The sequence below is a fragment of the Salmo trutta genome, chromosome 32 (assembly GCF_901001165.1).
Source record: "Salmo trutta chromosome 32, fSalTru1.1, whole genome shotgun sequence".
Taxonomy (NCBI): Eukaryota; Metazoa; Chordata; class Actinopteri; order Salmoniformes; family Salmonidae; genus Salmo; species Salmo trutta.
The window spans coordinates 36903050-36917844 of record NC_042988.1 but is presented as its reverse complement, the minus strand read 5'-3'; the positions used below and the strand labels follow the sequence as shown (position 1 = coordinate 36917844).

Genomic DNA, 14795 nt, shown 5'->3' with positions numbered 1-14795 from the left:
CTTGAAACATCTGTGGCATTGTGTTGTGTGACAACTGTACATTTTAGTGGCCTTTTGTCCCCAGTACAAGGTGCACCTGTATAATGATCATGCTGTTTAATCAGCTTCTTCATATGCCACACCTGTCAGGTGGAGGGATTATCTTGGCAAAGGAGAAATGCTCACTAACGGGGATGTAAACAAATGTTTGCAAAACATTTGAGAGAAATAAGCTTTTTTTGTGCATATGGAACATTTCTGGGATTTTTTTTTTCAGTTCATGAAACACTTTACATGTTTCATTTATATTTTTGTTCAGTGTAGATAAATCTCCTTTGCAAGATAGACTTGTTACATACGAACTTGCTACACACAAACAAATCTCCTTTGTGTTAGAGACTTGTTCAAGATGGTAGCAATCATTGTTACACATACACAGTAGGTAGACTAGAGTATTTTACATAAGACATTTTACGTTCAGCGCTTTTACATATTTGACTGACTGTGTTACAAGGTGGAAATGGTACTATTAGGCCCATACAAAGTGAAATACATGAGTATGCTGAACGTGTAAGAGTTTGTATATTTTGTGAACAAAATGTGTAAAGTCTAGATCTGTTTTATTAAATGTTATTTCCAGAACATTCATAATTAAATATTTAAACTTTTTTTCTGTAGCCTGTATGCATGTATGGGTGATTTTGCAAATACTGGCCTTTTTGTGTCCCAGGGTTAGATTAAGATAAAATGTTCATTTAGATTTTTTTTCTTCTTCTTCACATCCAGAGACTATAACCTAAACTTTTTCTTTCAGCTTTCAATATTCTTTTTTATTTTATAAAGCATTTCATGTCTGGAATTCACTGTTTTTGTCCTGTCTCACACCCAGGCGTTTGACATTCTACTATGCATTACTCTTACAAAAGTCTTGATAATTAGAAAATATTTAATGCAACTGTTTAAAAAAAAAAAGAGTTAAATAAATGGAAACTATATACAGTGTCTTCGGAAAGTATTCTGACCCCTTTACTTTTTCCACATTTTGTTACGTTACAGCCTTCTAAAATGGATTACATTTTTTTTGTTAATCTCAGCAATCTACACACAATACCCCACAATGACAAAGCGAGAAAACAACAGGTTTTTAGACATTTTTGCAAATAAATAAAAAACAGAAATACCTTATTTATGTAAGTATTCAGACCCTTTGCTATGAGACTCAAAATTGAGCTCAGGTGCATCCTGCTTCCATTGAAGTCCACCTGTGGTCAATTCAATTGATTGGACATGATTTGGAAAGGTACACACGTGTGTCTATATCCCACAGTTGACAGTGCATGTCAGAGCAAAAACCAAGCCGTGATGTTGAAGTAATTGTCTGTCGAGTGCTGAGACAGGTTTGTGTTGAGGCACAGATCTGGGGAAGGGTACCAAAACATTTCTGCATCATTGACGGTCCCCAAGAACACAGTGGCCTCCATCATTATTAAATGGAAAAGGTTTGGAACCTCCAAGACTCTTTCTAGAGCTTGCTGCCTGGTCAAACTGAGCAATCAGGGGAGAAGGGCCTTGGTCAGGGAGGTGACCAAGAACCCAATAGGTCACTCTGACAGAGCTCTAGAGTTCCTGTGTGGAGATGGGAGAATCTTCCAGAAGGACAACCATCTCTGCAACCACTCCTCAGTAAAAGGCACATGACAACCCGCTTGGAGTTTGCCAAAAGGCACCTAATGCTTCACCATTTGACAGTCCGATGAAAGAAATCTGCCCCAATGTAGAGTGCCAACTGTAGAGTTTGGTGGAGGAGGAATAATGGTCTGGGGCTGTTTTTCATGGTACAGGCTAGGCCCCTTAGTTCCAGTGAAGGGAAATCTTAACGCTACAGCATACAATGACATTCTAGAAAATTCTGTGCCTTCAACTTTGTGGCAACATTTTTGGTGAAGGCCCTTTCCTGTTTCAGCATGACAATACTCCCGTTCACAAAGCGAGGTCCATACAGAAATGGTTTGTTGAGATCAGTGTGTAAGAACTTGACTGGCCTGCACAACACCCTGACTTCAACCCCATTGAACACCTTTGGGATGATTTGGAACAAATGGTCTGTTCTATATCTTCAATAAAATTAAACATGTACAACTGTGACATTCAAATGTTTAATGGTATTTTTCATCAGTTTTATATGAAATGGAATTTCCACCACACTGTCATTTAAAAAAATATATATTTAACCTTTATTTATTACCACAACTCTAAGTCATTACCATCACGCTACATATTTTTGAGGCAAAGGTGTATTAAATTACAATTGATATTGTTGACTTTCCCATATGTGAACCTTCCATGATTATTTTAGGAATTATCTTAAGAACAATGTAAAATGTGAAGATTTTGATGTGGTAGATACATGTTTCTGAGTATCATCAAGACATATATGGACATTGACATAAATGATGAATACATATAATTAAGAACTTCCAAATAGTAAAAAAATAAGAAGTAATTAATGTGAAAGGTTATATATACAGTTGAAGTCTGAAGTTTACTTACACTTAGGTTGGAGTCATTAAAACTCGTTTTTCAACCACTCTACAAATTATAGTTTTGGCAAGTCGGTTGGGATATCTACTTTGTGCATGACACAAGTAATTTTTCCAATTTTTCCAGGTTAAATGACATAATTTGAGTCAATTAGAGATGTATCTGTGGATGTATTTCAAGGCCTACCTTCAAACTCAGTGCCTCTTTGCTTGACACCATTGGAAAATCTAAAGAAATCAGCCAAAACCTCAGAAAGAAATTGAGACCTCCACAAGTCTGGTTGATCCTTGGGAGCAATTCCCAAACACCTGAAGGTACCACGTTCACCTGTACAAACAATAGTACGCAAGTATAAACACCATGGGACCACGCAGCCGTCATACCGCTCAGGAAGGAGACACGTTCTGTCTCCTAGAGATGAACGTACTTTGGTGCAAAAAAGTGCAAAAAAGTCACAGAACAGCAGCAAAGGACCTGTACTGGGGGCCAGTACAACAAAAAAAAAATGCAGGAAATGAAATGTATGCATTCACTACTGTAAGTCGCTCTGGATAAGAGCGTCTGCTAAATGACTAAAATGTTTAAAAAAAATGTAAAAATGAAGATGCTGGAGGAAACAGGTACAAAAGTATCTATATCCACAGAAACATTTGTCCTATATCGATATAACCTGAATGGCCGCTCAGCAAGGAAGAAGCCACTGTTCCAAAACCACCATAAAAAAGCCAGACTACGGTTTGCAACTGCACATGGGCACAAAGATCGTACTTTTTGGAGAAATGTCCTCTGGTCTGATGAAACAAAAATAGAACTGTTCGGCCATAATGGCCATCGTTATGTTTGGAGGATAAAGGGGGGGGGGGGGGCTTGCAAGCCGAAGAACACCATCCCAACTGTGAAGGACAGGGGTGGCAGCATCATGTTGTGGGGGTGCTTTGCTGCAGGAGGGACTGGTGCACTTCACAAAATAGATGGCATCATGAGGCAGGAAAATTATGTGGATATATTGAAGCAAGTCATCAGTCAGGAAGTTAAAGCTTGGTCGCAAATGGACAGTTACCCCAAGCATACTTCCAAAGTTGTGGCAAAATGGCTTAAGGACAACAAAGTCAAGGTATTGGAGTGGCCATCACAAAGCCCTGAACTCAATCCTATAGAATATTTGTGGGCAGAACTGAAAAAGTGTGTGTGAGCAAGGAGGCCTACAAACCTGACTCAGTTACACCAGCTCTGTCAGGAGGAATGAGGCAAAATTCCCCCAACTTATTGTGAGAAGCTTGTGGAAGGCTACCTGAAACGTTTGACCCAAGTTGAACAATTTAAAAGCAATGCTACCAAATACTAATTGAGTGTATGTAAACTTCTGACCCACTGGGAATGTGATGAAAGAAATAAAAGCTGAGATAAATCCTTCTCTCTACTATTATTCTGACATGTCACATTCTTAAAATAAAGTGGTGATTCTAACTGACCTAAGACAGGGGATTTTTACTATGATTAAACGTCAGGAAGTGTGAAAAACCGAGTTTAAATGTATTTGGCTAAGGTGTATGTACACTCCCGACTTCAACTGTATATAGGCACAATTTCGGTAATTTCCTTTTCAACTAAAATAGCACATTTTATGACGTTGTAACTCAGGTATTTGGGGAAACCGATCCAAATCTTTATATTCTTAAGTAGTATGGTCTCAGCCACTATTAGATCTTGTTTGCGGACAGAGTAAAGAAAAAAATTCAGATAGATTAAAAAGCAGTTTCAAGAGGTTTTATATTCAAAAACATTTAACATCAAAGTGTCCATATTTGCAAAATCAACCATATGCGTTACAACAAGCTCTTTTTTCCTACAGATGCGTTGCAACATCATGCAAGAGATTGCATACATGAAAAGATGATTTTTAGTGTCCTTCTGTTGATACTTCATGAATGAACCCACGTGACGTCTGGCTCCGCGACACAAGGGAATGTAGAGAAAGGAATCAACAAGGAGAGCACGAGCGGGATTTAAAACGCATGCTTGTCTGGCAGTCACAATTGTAGCAGCTACATTCAAGTTGGCCTTTTTAGTACACAATGGAGGACGTTAAGAACTATAGAAAAACATCAAGTTGAATAGCGAAACGTGTTATGCTGAGTGTGCGTGCATGCCATTACCTCCGATATGCTGAGTTTTGCTTGCTCAATGCGTGTCTTCTATGCTGTAACTAACTAGCCAGCCTGTAAACTAATTTCTCAGGTTTCCAGCAGCTGGCTGAACTCAGTTCACTATCAAGTAATTTATTCTAGTATACGTCTCAACTCTTGTTAGCCTCTGTGTGTGAATGACGACATGGTTTGTAATTAGACGAACATGTTACATTATTATTTTTTGAATCCTAGAATTTGTCCCCCCCAAAAAAGCGTATCTTGTAATTCCTAAGTAGCTGAGTATGGGGATTCCCTTGCTTGTTCAGCAGGCGGGAGTCTGTAGGCTGCTACACATATACTGCTATTTAGTCACGCGCAAGCAGTGGTGTAGTGTAGTAGTGACAGCTTGGGGGTTGTCGAGAAAGAAAATGTGTAACCAGATATAGGTGGCTTCTGCTAAATGGATAGCCTGCGATCCAACTGCTTATTTAGCTTGTTGTAGTTTGCCTCGTCATGCACATACTGTAACTAGGTCTGGAGCTGTTCAAACCTGCTGCTTCATATCGTAGCGAGCGTGCCTTGCAGAGCTGAGGGAAGCGCGAGCCGAAGCAACGGTTGTCGGAGCGCGATCAGGTTGGTGGCTTAATTTGTGACATAAATCAGCACGATAAAACAAGGACTCGACAGTATTTTGTGATACTATATATATATATAGCTTAGTGATTAGTGATTGATAGCTGCAAGTTTGCATTGCTCAACAGTCGATTGCTTGGCATTTCCGATCGTGTTCGATGGCGGTAGAGGTTAGCAAACTGGTTCACCTGCCGAAGTCATTTAGCCACTGGTAACCACCCGCGATGTCTTATCAAGCCTCCGCTGGCAATGTCCGGTGTTTACACACCAGGATAGCTAACGTTACACATTGTACGTTTTGTTCGACGTTCGTAGTTAAACGCATTCTAGGTATTTTTATCACGTTGCCGAATCATCACAATGATGTATTTGGACGTCTGAGAAAGAAACCACCCGAAACATGGCCCCACCAGCGGACAAAGGTCTGGGCGGAGAAGGATGGTTGATATTTATCAGCGAGCCGTCAGGCGTCATCCTAGAGATGATGTGTAGTGAAATGGTCAAGTGTTGATTTGCAGTCCTCTTGTTGCTCCTGGAATGATGGGGATGAGCATAAATCATTGAATTTGCCTTGTTCTCTGGCTGCAATGCATTCTGATGAGGAGAAATAGATCAGCTTTCTGTATTGTAATGCTCTCTTTAGGATCCACCAGCAAGCAGTCAAGTGTGCTAGCATACAATTCTAACATCTAGTATTCTAAGACTACTATTCAAAAAAAGTAATTTAATAGGATTTATTTACTATATCCTGTATCTATTATATTGACCAACATGCATTTCATACATAAAGAATCCCCACTGTTTTCAGCCCGCTTTGCTATTCACCATGTCAAGTAATGTTAAACTGGGTCACATTTAGATTAAACCCGCCGTTCTGTAGTGAATGCCTTTTGTTTCAGAAAATATAATCCAGCACTGTCAATCACTGCTGTATATGTTTTTATGTTACTTGAATAATGTTAGCCTATATGATTTGGACATGGGATGTACATGGGATGATTTGGTGGCATATAGGCTAATCTAATACTGATGTCCTTATTTTAGGTAATGATGGTTAATTTGTGTTACATGTAGCCGTTTTTTGATTGGTTGCCAGCCAGCAACTGTTAATGGTGCACTTTGAATAGCTTTTACTATAAGTGCCATGGTGCTATTTTAGTGGTGGGCAGTGAAAATATGCTTTTGCCTTTTTTGTTGCTGAGAGGCTGAGTTACTTATTTACTTCTCAGTAGGGCTGGGCGGTTTGGCCTAAAAATCATATCTCCTTATTTTCATTTTTTTTCAAACTTGTGGACAAATCACATCGATATCGATAAAATTCTCTAAGCTTTGTGTTACAATTTAAAGACCAAATACACTGTCAGGAATAATCTAATGAATTTAGGGCTTGTGAAATTATACCTAAGCAAAATATAAGCCTTCCACCACCATAAGACCCACTAATAATTTAATTATTTTATCAAAATAATTGAACTTGCTTTTTTGCAATAATCACTTATCTGGATTTCAAGTCAGTCTATGAAAATGCCATTTTTGTTACATATTTTAACCAGAACCATGCATAATTCACATTCACTAATAATGACTCATTTGTAGCAGGCATTATAGAACATTCACACTGGTCTCATAAACAAGTGCTAGTGAGTAGCCAGCTAATCTTTATATTTAAAGTTTAGCCAACGTGGATCTATCTGCTAGCTAACGAGGCAGAACAGTTATGAACACACCCTTCTGTCCGTCTCCAACTGTTTGAACAGCATGCTAGTCTGGCCACTTTGTTTAGATGTTGAAATCATGTGACCTACCTTATTTCTCAGAATGAGAACGAGTTGCCAATTCCTTATATAATAGTGTTTTTAAGCTTATTGCACATTTTATAAAACAGACTAGACAGCGAGTATAACGGTCTGGCTAAGATGCTGCTATCTGTTCCACGTGACAAACTGACCATTCGTTTTCCAGAATCAATGTTCATTGATACTCCTGTTTTACCGGTGTCTGCCCTGTGTGCAATTTGAGTAGTTGAGATGTAAAACGGGCATCATTAGAAAGGTTAACTTCTCCTCTATTACAATTTGTTTCGGTATCCCTATGACACATTTTGTTGGACCAAATGGCAAGTTGAAACCTCTTGTCAGAGAGGAATAAGTGATCTCTCATCTTTGTTGTTGTGAGTGGAGAGGAAGGGGTTTTGTGTGTGTGTGTGTGTGTGTGTGTGTGTGTGTGTGTGTGTGTGTGTGTGTGTGTGTATAAACAGAGGAAGAGGCGACGTGAGAAGTTTCACTTGACAAAATCTGTCAAATAAGGCCAATACGTTTCTATGGGCTTATTTTGGACCTAAGCTTGTCACCTGCTTTCGCGTCTTTGGGACAACGATTCCCATTGTTAGAGACAGAGACATGAGCATCTCGTCATTATATACAGATCTCTGGTGTAAATGGTTAGATGCACAGCACAGAAGGAGTGAAGGAGACGAGACCAAAAAGACAACATTCGGACATAAACGCTCATAAAAAAATATCAAAAAATGATTAGTGTGATGCAGGCATTTGTAATATCTCACAAAAACATACATTCAAATTCATTCGATATATCGTCCAGCTCTGCTTCCCAGTCACCTTGGAAACTGTTGAGTAGCCTAAATGGGCGAGGAGGGGTACACAGATAGGATCTGCGTAGAGTCTCTGAAGTTTCTCTCTTGCTCCGATTTCCAAGTTATTTCATCATCCTCGTTGGTGCAGGCAAGCAAAGCGTGTTTGGGTAGACATACTGCGCAGTTAGCTACAGCCCCATGTCAGAGACCCAGATTTGCAATAAAGCTCAATTCTTGTCTCCCGTCCCGCCACAGCAGGTAACGAGAACAGATGAGGGGGCCTTGTATAGCGCCACAGCAGGTGGCAGGCAGGATGAGATTGGTGTGGTGAGGTGAGATCAGCTCAGAGATTTATGGCCCTTCTAGAGGTGGCCAAGATAAAACAAGACTGGACACTGTTAGAGGTGAACGTGGCTGGATGGTGCACACAGCTACTGGACTGTAAAGCCCATTTGGGGCGGCAGGTAGCCTAGTGGTTAGAGGCAGGTAGCCTAGTGGTTAGAGGTAGGTAGCCTAGTGGTTAGAGACAGGTAGCCTAGTGGTTAGAGCGTTGGACTAGTAACCGGAAGGTTGCAAGATCGAATCCCTGAGCTGACAAGGTAAAAATCTGTTGTTCTGCCCCTGAACAAGGCAGTTAACCCATTGTTCTTAGGCCGTCATTGAAAATAAGAATTTGTTCTTAACTGACTTGCCTAGTTAAATAAAGGTAAAATAAAAAATGTCACTCTACGGAGCTGGCCTGGTTATGGCTACATCCATCGTAGTTGCTGGCACTGTGCTGGAAAGGACCATCGTTGATACTCCATCCGAGTCGGTACGGTTTGGGTCGGCACCATCGTCTGAGGGCTATTACTGACAGCAACACCCATTGGCAATGTTTAGGACAGGCCGACCAGCCCAGCCCACGTGAAGAACCACTGGGCAAGAATCCACTGCTGCACAGCTTCACAGACAATGAACCAACACCTCTGCAAATGCCTATGTATTGTATGGCTGACTCAACACAGAGTAGTTAGTTAGTTAGTTAGTTAGTTATACCTAATCAGGAGAAATGAATTTCCCTTCGGAAATACACAGCATGTGTTATGGGGTTTCTTCTTGTCTGCAGAAGTGCTGCTTTCACTACATGGGGAAACGGAAGTGCTGCTGTAGCTACATGGGGAAACGGAAGTGCTGCTGTAGCTACATGGGGAAACGGAAGTGCTGCTGTAGCTACATGGGGAAACGGAAGTCCTGCTGTAGCTACATGGGGAAACGGAAGTGCAGCTGTAGCTACATGGGGAAACGGAAGTGCTGCTGTAGCTACATGGGGAAACGGAAGTGCTGCTGTAGCTACATGGGGAAACGGAAGTGCTGCTGTAGCTACATGGGGAAACGGAAGTGCTGCTGTAGCTACATGGGGAAACGGAAGTGCTGCTGTAGCTACATGGGGAAACGGAAGTGCAGCTGTAGCTACATGGGGAAACGGAAGTGCTGCTGTAGCTACATGGGGAAACGGAAGTGTTGCTGTAGCTACATGGGGAAACGGAAGTGCTGCTGTAGCTACATGGGGAAACGGAAGTGCTGCTGTAGCTACATGGGGAAACGGAAGTGCTGCTGTAGCTACATGGGGAAACGGAAGTGCTGCTGTAGCTACATGGGGAAACGGAAGTGCTGCTGTAGCTACATGGGGAAACGGAAGTGCTGCTGTAGCTACATGGGGAAACGGAAGTGCTGCTGTAGCTACATGGGGAAACGGAAGTGCTGCTGTAGCTACATGGGGAAACGGAAGTGCAGCTGTAGCTACATGGGGAAACGGAAGTGCTGCTGTAGCTACATGGGGAAACGGAAGTGCTGCTGTAGCTACATGGGGAAACGGAAGTGCTGCTGTAGCTACATGGGGAAACGGAAGTGCTGCTGTAGCTACATGGGGAAACGGAAGTGCTGCTGTAGCTACATGGGGAAACGGAAGTGCTGCTGTAGCTACATGGGGAGAATATAGGGTTTTCTGTTTAATGGAAGGAGGGGCTGTTGGTGATGAAACTCTTTGCAAAGCGTCGTCGGAAGGGGATTATGATTGCTGAGTGTTGCGATATAGGCTACCTCTCTGGACTTGTGAAAAAGTAGCACTTTGTTCTTTCATCCTCCAGGCACAGCAGGCAAAGCATTGTCATTTTGACTTTCATGTGCTTTACTTGGTTGACCTGTTTTAAGTAGGCAACATCTGTGACATCAAATAAGGCTTTGTCAATTTTACTTTTCCAATATTTGACTTGTCAATGTTACTTTTCCAATATTTTACTTGTCAATGTTACTTTTCCAATATTTTACTTGTCAATGTTACTTTTCCAATATTTTACTTGTCAATGTTACTTTTCCAATATTTGACTTGTCAATGTTACTTGTACCATATGAAAAACATGTGCTTCATTTACATGAACATCAACCACTCTGAACCAGTCTTCACACTCATTATGAATGCTGACGTTTAGCCTTTTGTGTGTGCAGTGGTGTAAAAATACTTTAAAGTACTACTTAAGTAGTATTTTGGGGTGTCTGTACTTTACAATTTATATTTTTGATTTACTTTTACATCACTACATTCCTAAAGAAAATAATGTACTTTTTACTCCATACATTTTCCCCGACACCAAAAAGTACTCGTTACATTTAGAATGCTCAGACAGGACAGAATTATTGTTCAATTCATGCACCAATCAAAATAATGCATTGTCATTCCTACTGCCTATGATCTGGCGGACTCAATAAACACAAAAACGGTGTTTCTAAATGATGCTGGAGTGTGCCCCAGTCTTTCTGTAAATAAAAAATATAGATAAGAATTATGCTGTCTTGTTTACAAAATAAAAGGAATTTGATGTAAAGCATTTTATTTTTTTACTTTTACTCAAGTATGACAATTGTGTACTTTTTCCACCACTGTACTTAAGTACATTTAAAACCAGATACTTTTTTACTCAAGTAGTATTTTTCTGGGTTACTTTTACTTGAGTCATTTTCTATGAAGGTATCTTTACTTTTACTCAAGTATAACAATTGAGTACTTTTTCCACGTGTGTACGCATGCGCGTAGTACATAGGCTACTATCTACACGATGAGACAATTGTTTTCAATTCAGTCAGTTGTCTTATGATCCACTAAATCACTGAAAACCCTACAAATAGCAGAGTATTGATTTTTGGAGCATAACATTACAGTGGTAGCCAAACAACATTGTCTTCTTGTTTAATGAATCTACCAAAGCAGCAGTTGATTGGACAGACAGAGTAGGCCTAGCCTCCTGTTTGCTTACAGTGACGACACTGATGAGCTCTTAACCATACAGAGCCAATTAACTACAAAAGACTGAATTATTCCTGTTCCAGAGAAGCCTACTCTCATGTTGTAGAGAAATTGGACACATTTCCGTTCAATATGGACAGTACAGTTGTATTCTATTGTAGTCCTAAGGTCAGTAATACATATAGGATCCAGTAATGGTAGTTCATGGATTGAAACATTTCACCAGTGAGAGTGTGTGTGTGTGTGTGGGCTGCCTGCTATCCTCCCTGCCTCCCTCTGCCAGCGTTAGGCTATGGCTGCTGATGTATCAAGAGCGATTCCCTTTTAATCAAGTCCTCCAGGCATATAGAGCGTTGAAGGCCAATGAAGTCCTCGCTCTCCTCCGAGTCCCACTGCGGCTCTCGACACAATATCGATTCAATAGACCACAGCGGCACTGTATTCAACTTGGAAATAAGCCTAGCCAAGTTTGGCTTATTTTAGAAAACACCAAATCACAGGTACTAAGAGTGTGCTGAAATTGCTTTCCCATTTTCTTTCAACATATACGCTTAACAACTGACAGCTTCCTCACACAAAAATGTTGTCTAGGCCTAACCTGTGGTGTAGCTTGGGTGTAGGCCTATAGTACAACACTGAATGATGGACAGCAGATTGCAACCGAGTGCCTCTGACAAGAATATCGGCTGACATTCTGTTACTTTTCCAACTGTTTTACATGTTGATTCTGCTAAAACAGCATAGCCTATGTAAAACAAGCTTTAGGACTTAATAACATGTTGACTATTTATTTGTTTTAATCCATTTTTGTATTTTTTTATTTCACCTTTATTTAACCAGGTAGGCAAGTTGAGAACAAGTTGTCATTTACAATTGCGACCTGTGGCAACAACCAGCATGCAGGAAGTCTTTTTACTCTAGATAAGGTTTGTTCCGTATCAAGACTGTCGTTCCTCTTTCAGGTGGAGAAACTCACCCGTTTCTTATTCCTCAATTTGAAGTGTGATGACGTGTTCTCAGTTTCTAGTAATCATGGGGTTCATCCCTAATGGAACCCTATTCCCTGCATAGGGTTCCGGTCAAAAGGAGTGCACTATATAGGGAATAGAGTGCCATTTGGGACATAACATTAGTCTATACCACAGGCCCAAACTCTGACAGACATTTGAGAGCTATCCAAATAAATCTTATTAAACAGTCTTGTTGGGAATCAGATTAGATCTTGGCTATGATTCTGGAATGTCTGTCCTCGCCCACTCACGTGAGCCTCATGCCTGGTGGACTCCAGAGACTGTATTCATAAAGTCGCTCAGACTAAGAGTGCTGTTCTAGGATCAGTTTTGCCTTGTACGTCATGATGAATAAGATTAGCCTACATTGGTCAAGGACTGGGATGGACCTGATCCTAGATCAGCAGAACTTACTCTGAGACGCTTTATAAACCACTACGAGCTCAGGTTCTAGAACTCAATTAGATCTTCAGAGGCAGTAGGAAGAATGTCCCCTTGTATTCTCTGCAAACAACCAGTCATCTATCCCATGGGAAAGCAGGGCAGCGTAGGTGACATATCATTATACAAGGGCCCACTACTACAGGGACAGTCCTTGTAAAAGGTGCCATCTTTATTTCGGCAAACAATTTCTGGTTATGTTAGGAAATGTCTCATCATCACTCCAACCTCTTAATGGGAGAAGGTGTTGGCTTAATGTTTTCCCACCATTGATAGCGCCTCACACATTTTCCCTTTGAAAGCCGCTGAACGATTTACCCTCTCTCTTTTGTCACTCTTATTTCACGCTCTGAATAACAGCTCTCTCCCTTTGCCTCTCTCTCCCTCCCTCCCCCTCCTCCTCTTTCTTTCCTATATGCATAAATTGAGCCAGCCTCCTGGTAACTCTTCCCGAGCTACCAGCAGAGTCCGATTTTTAATTTGCAGTTAAATGGCGCTCGACACATGCAGCTTGGTTGATAATTGACTTCACTCAGCTGAAGCGAGGAATGATTAGGTCAGAATATCTTATCATTTTCTTCAAAGGAAGGAGGGAGTGGAACTGGTGGCACTCCTATCAGGATGTAATGTTGACTATACTTAAAGGAAAAGTCAGTGACTCTCTAAACAGTAGTACCGGACAGACTCCTGCAGCAACTAAGAGCGTGAAGCGCGAGGCTAAACTTCTCTGCTGTTGTCTGGCAGCTATCACCTTGTTGCAGCATAGTGTCAACTATCCGTTTACATTGTGTTAGTGCATCTTCTTGCATCGCGCTGCAATAGTCTCGGTTCTTCCTGATGCATGTGGTAACCTGCAGATACATTGTGTGAGTGCATCTTCTTGCATCGCGCTGCAATAGTCTCGGTTCTTCCTGATGCTTGTGGTAACCTGCAGATACATTGTGTGAGTGCATCTTCTTGCATCGCGCTGCAATAGTCTCGGTTCTTCCTGATGCATGTGGTAACCTGCAGATACATTGTGTGAGTGCTTTAGAGGCGTACGGGAGGAACAAAAGCAGTAATGTAGTGGAGCAGACCGCCCGGTCTAGGCCTAGTGTGCACATACTGGAGAGGCAGGGGTTGTAAACGGGTGACATCATTTCATCTAGTCTTAATGCAGGATTTTGTACAGGTGAGATTTATTTTAAGCTTGATGCGGAGAAGCATGATTTTGTACAGGTGAGATTTATTTTAAGCTTGATGCGGAGAAGCTTGATTTTGTGCAGGTGAGATTTATTTTAAGCTTGATGCGGAGAAGCCTGATTTTGTGCAGGTGAGATTTATTTTAAGCTTGATGCGGAGAAGCATGATTTTGTACAGGTGAGATTTATTTTAAGCTTGATGCGGAGAAGCATGATTTTTCAGCTGCCTGGTGCAATATCATTTTATCTTCAGTGTTGAGCATGAATTTAAGCAGGTGAGAGATAATTATATCTTGAAGGTAGACTCACCGAAATGACGTTGCCACAAGCAGCACCACAGATATTGCAAGATGCAAGACTTCTCACACAGTATGCGGACGGGTTCCCTTCACCCTGTAACAGTGTGGTAGCAACTGGACCAAAACAGCGGGGAAATTTAGCGTTGCGCTTCAACGTTCTTACTTGTTGAAATTGACCCACTGTTTACTTTGTGCATCTACGTCATGTCTGAGTACCTTTTTTAAGTATCTACAAGCATGAATTATAGCAGGTGATCTTATTACCTAGGTGGGGAGAATCATTATTTAGCCTAACTAGGTGAGAGAGCCTACCATTTAAGATAGGTGTTCATTTCTCAGATCTTTACTGCCTCTGTTGTGTCGCTCGTTGGCTGTTGTGTCGCTCGTTGGCTGTTGTGTCGCTCGTTGGCTGTTGTGTCGCTCGTTGGCTGTTGTGTCGCTCGTTGGCTGTTGTGTCGCTCGTTGGCTGTTGGTCTGTTGTGCCGCTGGTTGTTGGTCTTTCATCAGCATGCACCTCCACAGCCTAGTTTATCCACTTCATTAGGGAGCTGCCGATGCCTACCGCCGCCACGCTTCCTTTCAGGAATCAGCAGTGACAGGCTAAATCATTGGGTGGGTGGGTGGGTGGGTGGGTGGGTGTGCGTGGAATGTTTGTGTGCATGCATTGTGTGTTTTTAGTGAGTCATCTGTTTGTTTTAATACATTT

The 14795-nt window shown here is 41.3% G+C and overlaps 1 protein-coding gene across 1 annotated transcript in view; it reads left to right on the top strand.

Moving 5' to 3' along the window:
• The first annotated feature begins 4282 nt into the window (after positions 1–4282).
• The window catches only part of LOC115171808 (transcription factor MafG-like), a 40978-nt gene continuing 30465 nt past the window's right edge, over positions 4283–14795 (top strand). The window contains exon 1 of the mRNA XM_029728958.1: positions 4283–5282. The gene's annotated coding sequence lies outside the window, so the exon portion shown is untranslated. The remainder of the gene's footprint in view (positions 5283–14795) is intronic.